Here is a 10989-nt window from a genome sequence, read left to right as displayed (position 1 = left end):
GACCCGCCCGCAATCGCTGTGATTGGTCCATTACTGCAGAGGGACCAATCGCAGCGCATCGGGGCAGGTAAGGGGGGGTTAGGGAGGGACTATGTGCTTCTCCTTCTCTGATCACCCCAATTCCTGTCAGGGAAGAGATCAGAGAAGGAGATAGTGTGAAAATATTCCCGACCTATGACGAGTATACTCGTCATGGAGCACTGCTACTTAGCACGCCATGATGAGTATACACGTCATGGCATTTAACTGTCACCATGTCTGCAGACATGGTGACAGCGCTGAGATCCCGGCTGTCACACACAGCCGGGCATCTTGGGTCAATGCCGAGGGGGGTCCTGTGACCCCCCCCATGTCGGCGATCTCTGCAAACCGCAGGTCAATTCAGACCTGCGGTTTGTAGCGCTTTCTGCAGTTTCTGATCCCCGCGGTCCCTGACCGCGGGGATCAGAAACTTTAGTATGTCTAAAATAAAGATTTTTCACCCCCCCTGCACCCCTGAATGATGATATGTGGGCGGGTGGTGCAGGGGGGGTGTCGCGGGAGGTGCGGTAAGGTGCGGGAGGCGGGCGGTGCAGCAGGCGGGATCGCGATCCCCCGCCCGCCTCCCCTTGAATGATCGTTGGTGGTAAGTGGTTATACCAGGGTGCCAGCACATTGCTGGCACCCTGGTATAAACGGCTGACATCTGCGATGCGATGTCAGCCGTTTAACCCTTTCCATACAGCGGTCCGTACGGACCGCTGTATGGAAAAGGTTAACAGCGCAGGGAGCTCCCTCCCTCTCCCATCGGGGGGCTGCTGTGCCTTTGCAGCCCCCTGATGGGAGAGGGAGAGAGCCCCCAGAGAGCCCCCCTCAGCCCTGTGCTTACCCTTCCCCGTCTGCGCAGTTCTGACCAGTACTGAGCAGACGGGGAAGGTTCCCATGGCAACAGGACGCCTCTCAGGCATCCTGCTGTCCATGGTGCTGAACAGATCTATGCTAAAAGCATAGATCTGTTCAGTGTAAGTAAAATACAGTACAGTACAATATATATTGTTCTGTACTGTATTATACAGACATCAGACCCACTGGATCTTCAAGAACCAAGTGGGTCTGGGTCAAAAAAAAAGTTAAAAAAAGTGAAAAAAGTAAAGTATAAAAAAAAACACATTTATCACTGAATAAAAAAAAATACACTACACATATTAGGTATCGCCGCGTCCGTAACGACCTGATCTATAAAACGGTCATGTTACTTTCCCCGCACGGTGAACGCCATAAAAATAAAAAAATAAAAACTATGAGGAAATTGAAATTTTGCCCACCTTACTTCCCAACAACGGTAATAAAAGTGATCAAAAAAGTTGCATGTACGCCAAAAAAGTACCAATCAAACCATCACCTCATCCCGCAAAAAATGAGCCCTTACATGAGACAATGGCCCAAAAAATAAAAAAAACTATGGGTCTCAGACTATGGAGATACTAAAACATGATTTTTTTTTTTGTTTCAAAAATGATATTATTGTGTAAAACCCTGATAAATTATAAAAAGGTAGACATATTAGGTATTGCCATGTCCGTAAGAACCTGATCTATAAAAATACCACATGACCTAACCCCTCAGGTGAACACAAAAAAAATTGAATAAAAACGGTGTCAAAAAAGCAATTTTTTTGTTACCTTACATCACAAAAAGTGTAATAGCAAGCGATCAAAAAGTCATATGCACCCCAAAATAGTACCAATCTAACCGTCATCTCATCCCGCAAAAATGATACCCAACCTGAGACAATCGCCAAAAAACTGAAAAAACTATGGCTCTCAGACTATGGAGACACTAAAACATGTTTTTTTTTGTGTCAAAAATGATATTATTGTGTAAAACCTAAATAAATAAAAAAGTATACATATTAGGTATCGTCACGTCCGTAAGAGCCTGCTCTATAAAAATAGCACATGATCTAACCTGTCAGATGAACGTTGTAAATAATAAAAAATAAAAACAGTGCCAAGACAGCAATTTTTTGGCAAATTTTCCTTTTTTGGCAAATTTTCCATTTTAATTCATTTTTTCCCATAACAAAGCAAGGGTTAACAGCCAAACAAAACTCAATATTTATTGCCCTGATTCTTTAGTTTATAGAAATGCCCCATATGTGGTCGTAAACTGCTGTATGGCCACACGGCAGGGCGCAGAAGGAAAGGAGCGCCATATGGTTTTTGGAAGGCAGTTTTTGCTGGACTGGTTTTTTGACACCATGTCCCATTTGAAGCCCCCCCGATGCACCCCTAGAGTATAAACTCCAAAAAATGACCCCATTTTGGAAACTACACCCCTCAAGGTATTCAAAACTGATTTTACAAACTTTGTTAACCCTTTAAGTGTTCCACAAGAGTTAATGGCAAACGGAGATGAAATTTCTGAATTTCTATTTTTTGTTACTTTGCCTCACAAAAAAGTGTAATATAGAGCAACCAAAAATCATATGTACCCTAAAATAGTACCAACAAAACTGCCATCTTATCCCGTAGTTTCCAAAATGGGGCCACTTTTTTGGAGTTTCTAACCTAGGGGTGCATCAGGGGGCTTTAAATGGGACATGGTGTCTAAAAACAATCCAGCAAAATCTGCCTTCCAGAAACCATATGGTGTTCCTTTCCTTCTGCGCCCTGCCGTGTGCCCTTACAGCAGTTTACGACCACATATGGGGTGTTTCTGTAAACTACAGAATCAGGGCCATAAATAAAGAGTTTTGTTTGGCTGTTAACCCTTGCTTTGTTACTAGAAAAAAAATATTAAAATGGAAAATCTGCCGAAAAAGTGAAATTTTTAAATTGAATCTCTATTTTCCATTAATTCTTGTGGAACACCTAAAGGGTTAACAACGTTTGTAAAATCAGTTTTGAATACCTTGAGGGGTGTAGTTTCTTAGATGGGGTCACTTTTATGGAGTTTCTACTCTAGAGGTGCATCAGGGGGGCTTCAAATGGGACATGGTGTAAAAAAAAACAGTCCAGCAAAACCTGCCTTCCAAAAACCGTATGGCATTCCTTTCCTTCTGCTCCCTGCCGTGTGCCCGTACAGCGGTTTACGACCACATATGGGGTGCTTCTGTAAACTACAGAATCAGGGCCATAAATAGTGAGTTTTGTTTGGCTGTTAACCCTTGCTTTGTAACTGGAAAAAAAATATTAAAATGGAAAATCTGCCAAAAATGTGAAATTTTGAAATTGTGTCTCTATTTTCCATTAAATCTTGTGCAACACCTAAAGGGTTAACAAAGTTTGTAAAATCAGTTTTGAATACCTTGAGGGGTGTAGTTTCTTAGATGTAGTTTCTACTCTAGGGGTGCATCAGGGGGGCTTCAAATGGGACATGGTGTAAAAAAAACAGTCCAGCAAAATTAGCCCTCCAAAAACCAAACGGCGCACCTTTCACTCTACGCCCCGCTGTGTGGCCATACAGTAGTTTATGGCCACATATGGGGTGTTTCTGTGAACAGCAGAGTCAGGGCAATAAAGATACAGTCTTGTTTGGCTGTTAACCCTTGCTTCGTTAGTGGAAAAAATGGGTTAAAATTGAAAATTAGGCAAAAAAATGAAATTCTCAAATTTCATCTCCATTTGCCAATAACTCTTGTGCAACACCTAAAGGGTTAATGACGTATGTAAAATCAGTTTTGAATACCTTGAGGGGTGTAGTTTCTTAAATGGGGTCACTTTTAGGGAGTTTCTACTCTAGGGGTGCATCAGGGGGCTTCAAATGGGACATGGTGTAAATAAACCAGTCCATAAAAATCAGCCTTCCAAAAACCAAACGGCGCACCTTTCACTCTACGCCCCGCTGTGTGGCCGTACAGTAGTTTACGGCCACATATTGGGTGTTTCTGTAAACGGCAGAGTCAGGGCAATAAAGATACAGTCTTGTTTGGCTGTTAACCCTTGCTTTGTTAGTGGAAAAAATGGGTTAAAATGAAAAATTAGACAAAAAAATGAAATTCTCAAATTTCCTCCCCATTTGCCAATAACTCTTGTGCAACACCTAAAGGGTTAATAATGTATGCAAAATCAGTTTTGAATACCTTGAGGGGTGTAGTTTCTTAGATGGGGTCATTTTTGGGTGGTTTCTATTATGTAAGCCTCGCAAAGTGACTTCAGACCTGAACTGGTCCCTAAAAATTGAGTTTTTGTAAATTTCGGAAAAATTTCAAGATTTGCTTCTAAACTTCTAAGCCTTATAACATCCCCAAAAAATAAAATATCATTCCCAAAATAATTCAAGCATGAAGTAGACATATGGGGAATGTAAAGTCATCACAATTTTTTGGGGTATTACTATGTATTACAGAAGTAGAGAAACTGAAACTTTGAAATTTGCTAATTTTTCAAAATTTTTGGTAAATTAGGTATTTTTTGGGGGAAAAAAAATAATTTTTTGGACTTCATTTTACCAGTGTCATGAAGTACAATATGTGACGAAAAAACAATCTCAGAATGGCCTGGATAAGTCAAAGCGTTTTAAAGTTATTAGCACTTAAAGTGACACTGGTCAGATTTCCAAAAAATGGCCTGGTCCTTAAGGTGAAAATGAGCCCGGTCCTTAAGGGGTTAAAACAGGCATCCTCAAACTGCGGCCCTCCAGCTGTTGTAAAACTACAACTCCCACAATGCCCTGCTGTAGGCTGTTCGGGCATGCTGGGAGTTGTAGTTTTGCAACAGCTGGAGGGCCGCAGTTTGAGGATGCCTGCCTTAAAATATTGCATCGCATATCGTTATCGCAAATTTTTAGGGCCCTAATCGAAAATTGGAAAAAAAAAATTCCCATATCCTGCAGCCCTATTATCCACCAAATGAAAAGTGATAAGACAATAGTAATCAGAGGCACTTTAAATGATGGCAGGTGTATGCTGACTCCTATTTAACATGATTATGAATGTGATTGCTTAATTCTGAACACAGCTACATCCCCAGTTATAAGAGGGTGTGCACACTTATGCAACCACATTATTTTAGTTTTTTTTTTTCTTCCCTCCACCTAAAAGATTTCAATTGAGTTGTACAGTTTATAGGTCACATTAAAGGTGGAAAAAGTTCTGAAATGATTTATCTTTGTCTCATTGTTTTACATCACAGAAACCTGACATTTTAACAGGGGTGTGTAGTCTTTTTATATCTACTGTATATATAAGTGTAGTTCATAGAAATATCTTGTTTGTCAGGTCATACACCCTCACCCCTTTGTCTGTTTGAAACCACAGTCCTTTCATTTGTCTCACTGTACAGAAATATGCCTGCAGAACATGTGTCCACAACTGTAGATCAGTAAATGCTCTTACTACAGGGGTAGGCAAATACAAGACATTTGGAGTATAGGACAGAAAAATGGCAAGTGGTATTGGTGCTGCTCCTCAAACCTCCACCCCAATGCAAGGGAAAGGGACCATAGCAAATTGAGATAAAGAGTCATAGCAGTGATGAACATTTCATAATAAAACAGTCTTTATTACAGTTTAAAAAATGTTAAAACCAATTAAAAATGAGTAGATGAGACGTACAGTGTATAAGGCACCAGACAAATACGCGTCTACCAGTCACAGACTGAGTAAAGTAATCAATAGCAAAGCAGACTTACTGCATAAAAAATAACATAGTCTGGATACCGACCAACAAGACAGTCATACTCCAGTGTACAGTATGTCACCATTTACTTCTTCCAAGGTGCATCCATTTATCAGTGGGTTCATGATATACTAAAATATATCCTATATATATGACCCCCTACCTTGCATATCCTGCATACCTTCGTACATGGCAAAAATTCATTATTCATGAAGAACTATCTTGGACTGGTGAAAGTCACCTGGATTAGCAATAAGAGCTACAATAATATATAAGAAATTGCTTGCCAAAAACATCATTAAACTAATAAGGTGATGCTTGGAAAAAAACATTTTTTGTTACCATGGTGTTTTGCTAGTACAGAGGCCCATTGTTATACTGGTGGCGCGTGCCTGCCACCTCACCGTTCCCACCATGTATGGCCGCTGGAGCACTCACCTGCTCTCCCCTGCTACTTCCTCCAGCAGGTCTGGCCACCAGAGAAGCACTGCACACCACTCCACATAGGCTGAGGCCTGCTCTGCCTCTCTGATCTATGCCTGTTTCTGGATTTGGCCCTTCTCTACCTGAACTGACCTCTGCGTGTCCCTCATTTTGACCCTGTGCTGCCGGATCTTCCCTTTGCATTTTTTACTATATTGATCATATGCTGCCTGCCCTACCCTTGGCTTGTTTCCTGATCCTTTGGTGCCCCGCATTAGTGTCTCTTCACTCCTCACTATTGACAACACCAGGCACTCCCACCAATCAGATGTTTAAAGAGGAGGTGTTGCTCCATGTGAGCACTGCTTTCTCTTCATTACACAGTGCATCATCTCCCCTGTGGAGGTGACGTAGTATAATTGTAAGTACTCGCTCCATTCAAGTGAATGGAGCAAGCACTTGTGATTACACTGCACTTCCAAGACGTTGGGCAGTGTAATGAAGAGGAAGCAGTGCTCACATGGAGCAACACCTCCACTTCAAACAATTGATTGGCCAGGATGCTGTGTGTTGGATCCCCGCAGATCAGATATTAATGACCTATCCTGAGGATAGGTCATCAATATAAACTGCCTGCACAAACCCTTTAAGAGTTGACAAAAAAATTAATTGCAATGAATGCTAATGCCCAAAGCTGTGTTTTTATCCAGACCAAAGGCCATTTCAAGATGAAACAGAAGGGGGGGAGGGGGGGTTATGTTGGATCTGTTTACTTGTGACTCAGCTGCACTATTTTTATGATGTTAGATACTTGCCAGAACATACAAGTCCTGTCCTTTTATAATGGAATTTCACTTGTCTGTGGGATACTGAATAATAACTATCAGGGGCGTTGCTAGGGTCTCAAAAGATCCGGGGCCCAAGCCCCAATGAATATGGCCCAGTTCTCTAGTTCGTCCTCTCCCCCCACACACCGCATTTTGCTGTACCTGCTATACAGCAGCACATACCTCTCACATCCAGGGCCTCCCAGGTGATGTCTCCTCGGATATAGATCTTCTCTGCCATCATCTTCTCAATTTGGTCCGTACAACTTCACTCAGCCGCCTCATCTCTGCAGAGTGTGACACACAGACATCTTAGCTTCCTCACATTTCTATCATCATCCCCCAACCTGGAGTCCCAACAGTGTTATCCTGCTGCTCGCTGTGCCCCCCCAATACCCCCAGATACTATTCTGAAGAAAAATTAGTGCCCCCAACTGTGATAATGCTCCCCAAGGGTGCACCCATTAGTAGAAGAGCCCTCCAGTATTAATAATACCCTCACAGAGCCCCCAGTACAAATAAGGCCCCCTATTGTTCCCCCAGTGGTAATGAAGCTCTCTACAGACCCCTCAGTAGTAATAAGGCCCCACATAGTACTCTTAGTGTCATGGTAGGTAGGTAAGCAGGGAAATATCCAAACACAGGGAAAACAAACAGAACAAATGACTAGGCCCAAAAGCTGTGGAGAAAAGGGTCACCTCCTAGCAATCCCTAAGGTTTTCCCTATACTGCTGTTCACATGTGCATACCCTAATGGTGGATATGCACATGCCCTCGTGCCTAAGTCTATACACCCTGGGAAAACCCTGAGCAGTAGGGAAAAGGAAAGAGGCGACCTGCTTCTTCAAACAGGAGGAAGCAAGCGTCTCCCTAGAGGCCTAGATAAAAGATACCAAGGGAAGAAACAGAGAGGACTTATCTTGAGCTGAGCTGGAGCAGACGATCCACAACACATCCAAAGCCCACAGGAATGAACTATAACCCACACAGGCCACTGGGAGAAGGAGGAATAAATAGCCTCGCTAGCAATCAACCCAGTACACCTGAGGGAAGGTGGATCCAGCCCAAACCAAAACAAAGAGAGGAGTCAGACATGTGCAGCCAGTCTGACAGATCTCCGCACATTCACAGAGCAAGGCGTGAGAGTACCCCCCCTTCTACGGGTGACCTCCGGACACCCCGGACCAACTTTATCCCGGTGTGCCCTGTGAAAGGCCCTCACCAGGCGGCTAGCACTAACATCAGAAGCCGGAATCCACATTCTTTCCTCGGGACCGTATTCCTTCCAGTGCACTAGGTACTGGAGGGAACCCTGAAGAACACGTCGAGAATTCTAGAGATCTCAAACTCTAAATTGCCATCCACCAGGACAGGGGGAGGCGGCAATGGAGATTGTTCCACAGGTTCCAAATATTTCTTCAGTAAAGACCTGTGAAACACATTATGGATCTTCCAGGTCTGCGGAAGATCCAGACGAAACGCCACCGGGTTGACCAAAGCAGAGATTTTGTAAGGGTCAATAAATCTTGGACCCAGTTTCCAAGATGGTACCTTGAGCTTAATGTTTTTAGTGGACAACCACACCGAATCACCCACACACAGGTCCGGACCAGTCATACGTCTCCTGTCAGCCATCCGTTTATATTTTTCACCCATCTTTTCCAAATTAACTTGCATCTTCTGCCAGATAGATGACAGGCGGAAGAGAATCTCTCCTTTTCTGGCATTCCAGAAGATCCAGTCCCAGAATAAGTACCAAACTTTGCGTGAAGACCATATGCGCCAAAAAACGGCGACTTATCAGTGGACTCCTGTTTATTGTTATTCAAGACAAATTCGGCTAGAGACAAGAGCGAGGACCAGTCATCCTGGTTCTCGGCAACAAAACACCTCAAATAGGTCTCCAGGTTTTGGCTAGTGCACTCTGTCTGACCATTCGACTGGGGATGAAAAGCCGAAGGAAAGACAGTTGTATTTCCAGACTAGAGCAAAACACCCTTCAAAACCTGGAAACAAATTGCGTCCCCCTATCAGACACCGCATCAGAGGGAATGCCATGTAGTTTTACAATGTTATCGATAAAGGCCTGAGCTTTTGGCATTGGGCAAGCTAGGTAATGGTACAAAGTGGGCCATCTAACTGAAGCGGTCCACTACCACCGAAATCACAGTTTTCCCAGAGGAACTCGGTAAATCGGTAATAAAGTCCATGGACAAATGCGTCCAAGGACGAGACGGGATGGACAAAGGAAGAAGGGATCCTGAAGGCAGATTGTGAGCCACCTTCGCAGGTGCACAGGTCTCACAAGCTACCACATAACCCTCCACACCCTGGCCACCAGAATCTCCGGGAAATAAGATGTATGGTGGATTTGCTTCCAGGATGTCCCGCAAGGACCGTATCATGATGTTCCTTGAACACCTTGTATCGCAGTTCAGCAGGAACAAACAACTTGTCTGGAGGACAGGAATCAGGAGCCTCCTCCTGGGCCCCAAACACCTCCATCTCCAACTCGGGGTACAGAGCGGAAACCAGCACCCCATCAGCCAAAATCGGAGCGGGATCCTCCGAATCACTCTCCCCAGGAAAACTACGTGACAACGCATCTGCATTGACGTTTTTTACCCTAGGGCGAAAGGTGACCACAAAATTGAACCTAGTAAAAAACAGTGACCATCTAGCCTGTCTAGGATTCAGTCGCTTAGCAGACTGCAGGTAAGCCAAAATCTTGTGGTCAGTATATACCATAATAGGATGAGTAGCCACTTCCAACCAGTGACGCCATTCTTCAAAGGCCAATTTAATGGCCAGTAATTCTCTATCTCCTACATCATAATTTCTTTCAGCTTCAGAGTTTTTTGGAGAAAAAAGCACACAGATGCCATTTGCTAGGGGATGGACCCTGCAACAGAACTGCTCCGACCCCCACTTCTGATGCATCAACCTCCATGACGAAAGGTTGAGACACATCAGGTTGCATTAGAATGGGAGCAGCCGCAAAACATTTCTTAATAGCAGAAAAGGCCTGTAATGCCTCATCTGACCAGACAGAGAAGTTGGCGCCTTTTTTAGTCATATCTGTCAAAGGTTTTAGAATGGTGGAATAATTCAAGATGAACTTTCTGTAGTAATTGGTAAAACCCAAAAACCGCATTAAAGCTTTCTGATTCTCAGGCCGGTCCCATTCCAGTACCGCCCGGACCTTTTCGGGGTCCATACGAAAACCAGAGTCAGAAAGCAGGTATCCCAAAAACGGTAGCTCCTGGACAGCAAATACACATTTTTCCAATTTTGCATACAATTTATTCTCCCGAAGGATCGCCAACACCTGTCTCACGTGATCCTGATGGGTCTCCAAATCGGGTGAGTAAATTAGTATGTCATCAAGGTAAATAACAATAAACCTTCCCACTAAATGATGAAAAATATCATTGACAAATCGCTGAAAGACCGCTGGCGCATTAGTTAAACCAAAGGGCATGACAAGATTCTCGAAATGACCTTCGGATGTATTGAAGGCCGTTTTCCACTCATCCTCCTTCCTTTATTCTGATCAAATTATAGGTTCCTCTTAAATCCAACTTGGAGAACACCTTGGCTCCGACAATTTGATCAAATAGATCTGAAATCAAAGGAAGGGTATACGGATCCTGGACCGTAATGAGATTCAATTCCCAGAAATCTAAACACAGTCTAAGCGATCCGTCTTTCTTTTTTTACAAAAAAGAAGCCGGCGGCCACAGGGGACTTATATTGCCGAGAGTTTGGCAAAGACACATATTAAGCCATCTACTTCGCATAGCCTCTCTTTCGGGTTGGGAAGGTTGTATAGCCGAGATTTTGGCAGTTTAGCTCTAGGGATCAGATTGACCGGACAATCATATTCTCGATGGGGAGGGGGCAGCTCCTGAGCTCCACCCTCTGAGAATACGTTCGCAAAATAAGAGCGAAACTGAGGTAGGACCATAGTTGACACCCCTGTGATAGAAGCACAGAGACAGTTGTCAGTACAAAATTCACTCCAGCTACTAATTTGTCTTGTTTGCCAGTCAATAGTAGGGTTATGCTTTATCAACCATGGTAAACCTAGAATCATCGGAGCAGGCAATCCCCTCATAACAAAACAAGAAATGGACTCA

General features: G+C 43.6%; 1 protein-coding gene across 2 annotated transcripts in view; it reads left to right on the top strand.

Moving 5' to 3' along the window:
• The window catches only part of LOC120989100 (aminopeptidase O (putative)), a 559812-nt gene that overhangs the window by 234102 nt on the left and 314721 nt on the right, over nt 1-10989 (top strand). The gene's annotated exons all lie outside the window — the stretch shown is intronic.

This window comes from Bufo bufo, chromosome 2 (assembly GCF_905171765.1).
Source record: "Bufo bufo chromosome 2, aBufBuf1.1, whole genome shotgun sequence".
Classification (NCBI taxonomy): domain Eukaryota; kingdom Metazoa; phylum Chordata; class Amphibia; order Anura; family Bufonidae; genus Bufo; species Bufo bufo.
Note: the sequence above shows the minus strand (reverse complement) of the source record. Positions and strands in the feature narration are given on the sequence as shown.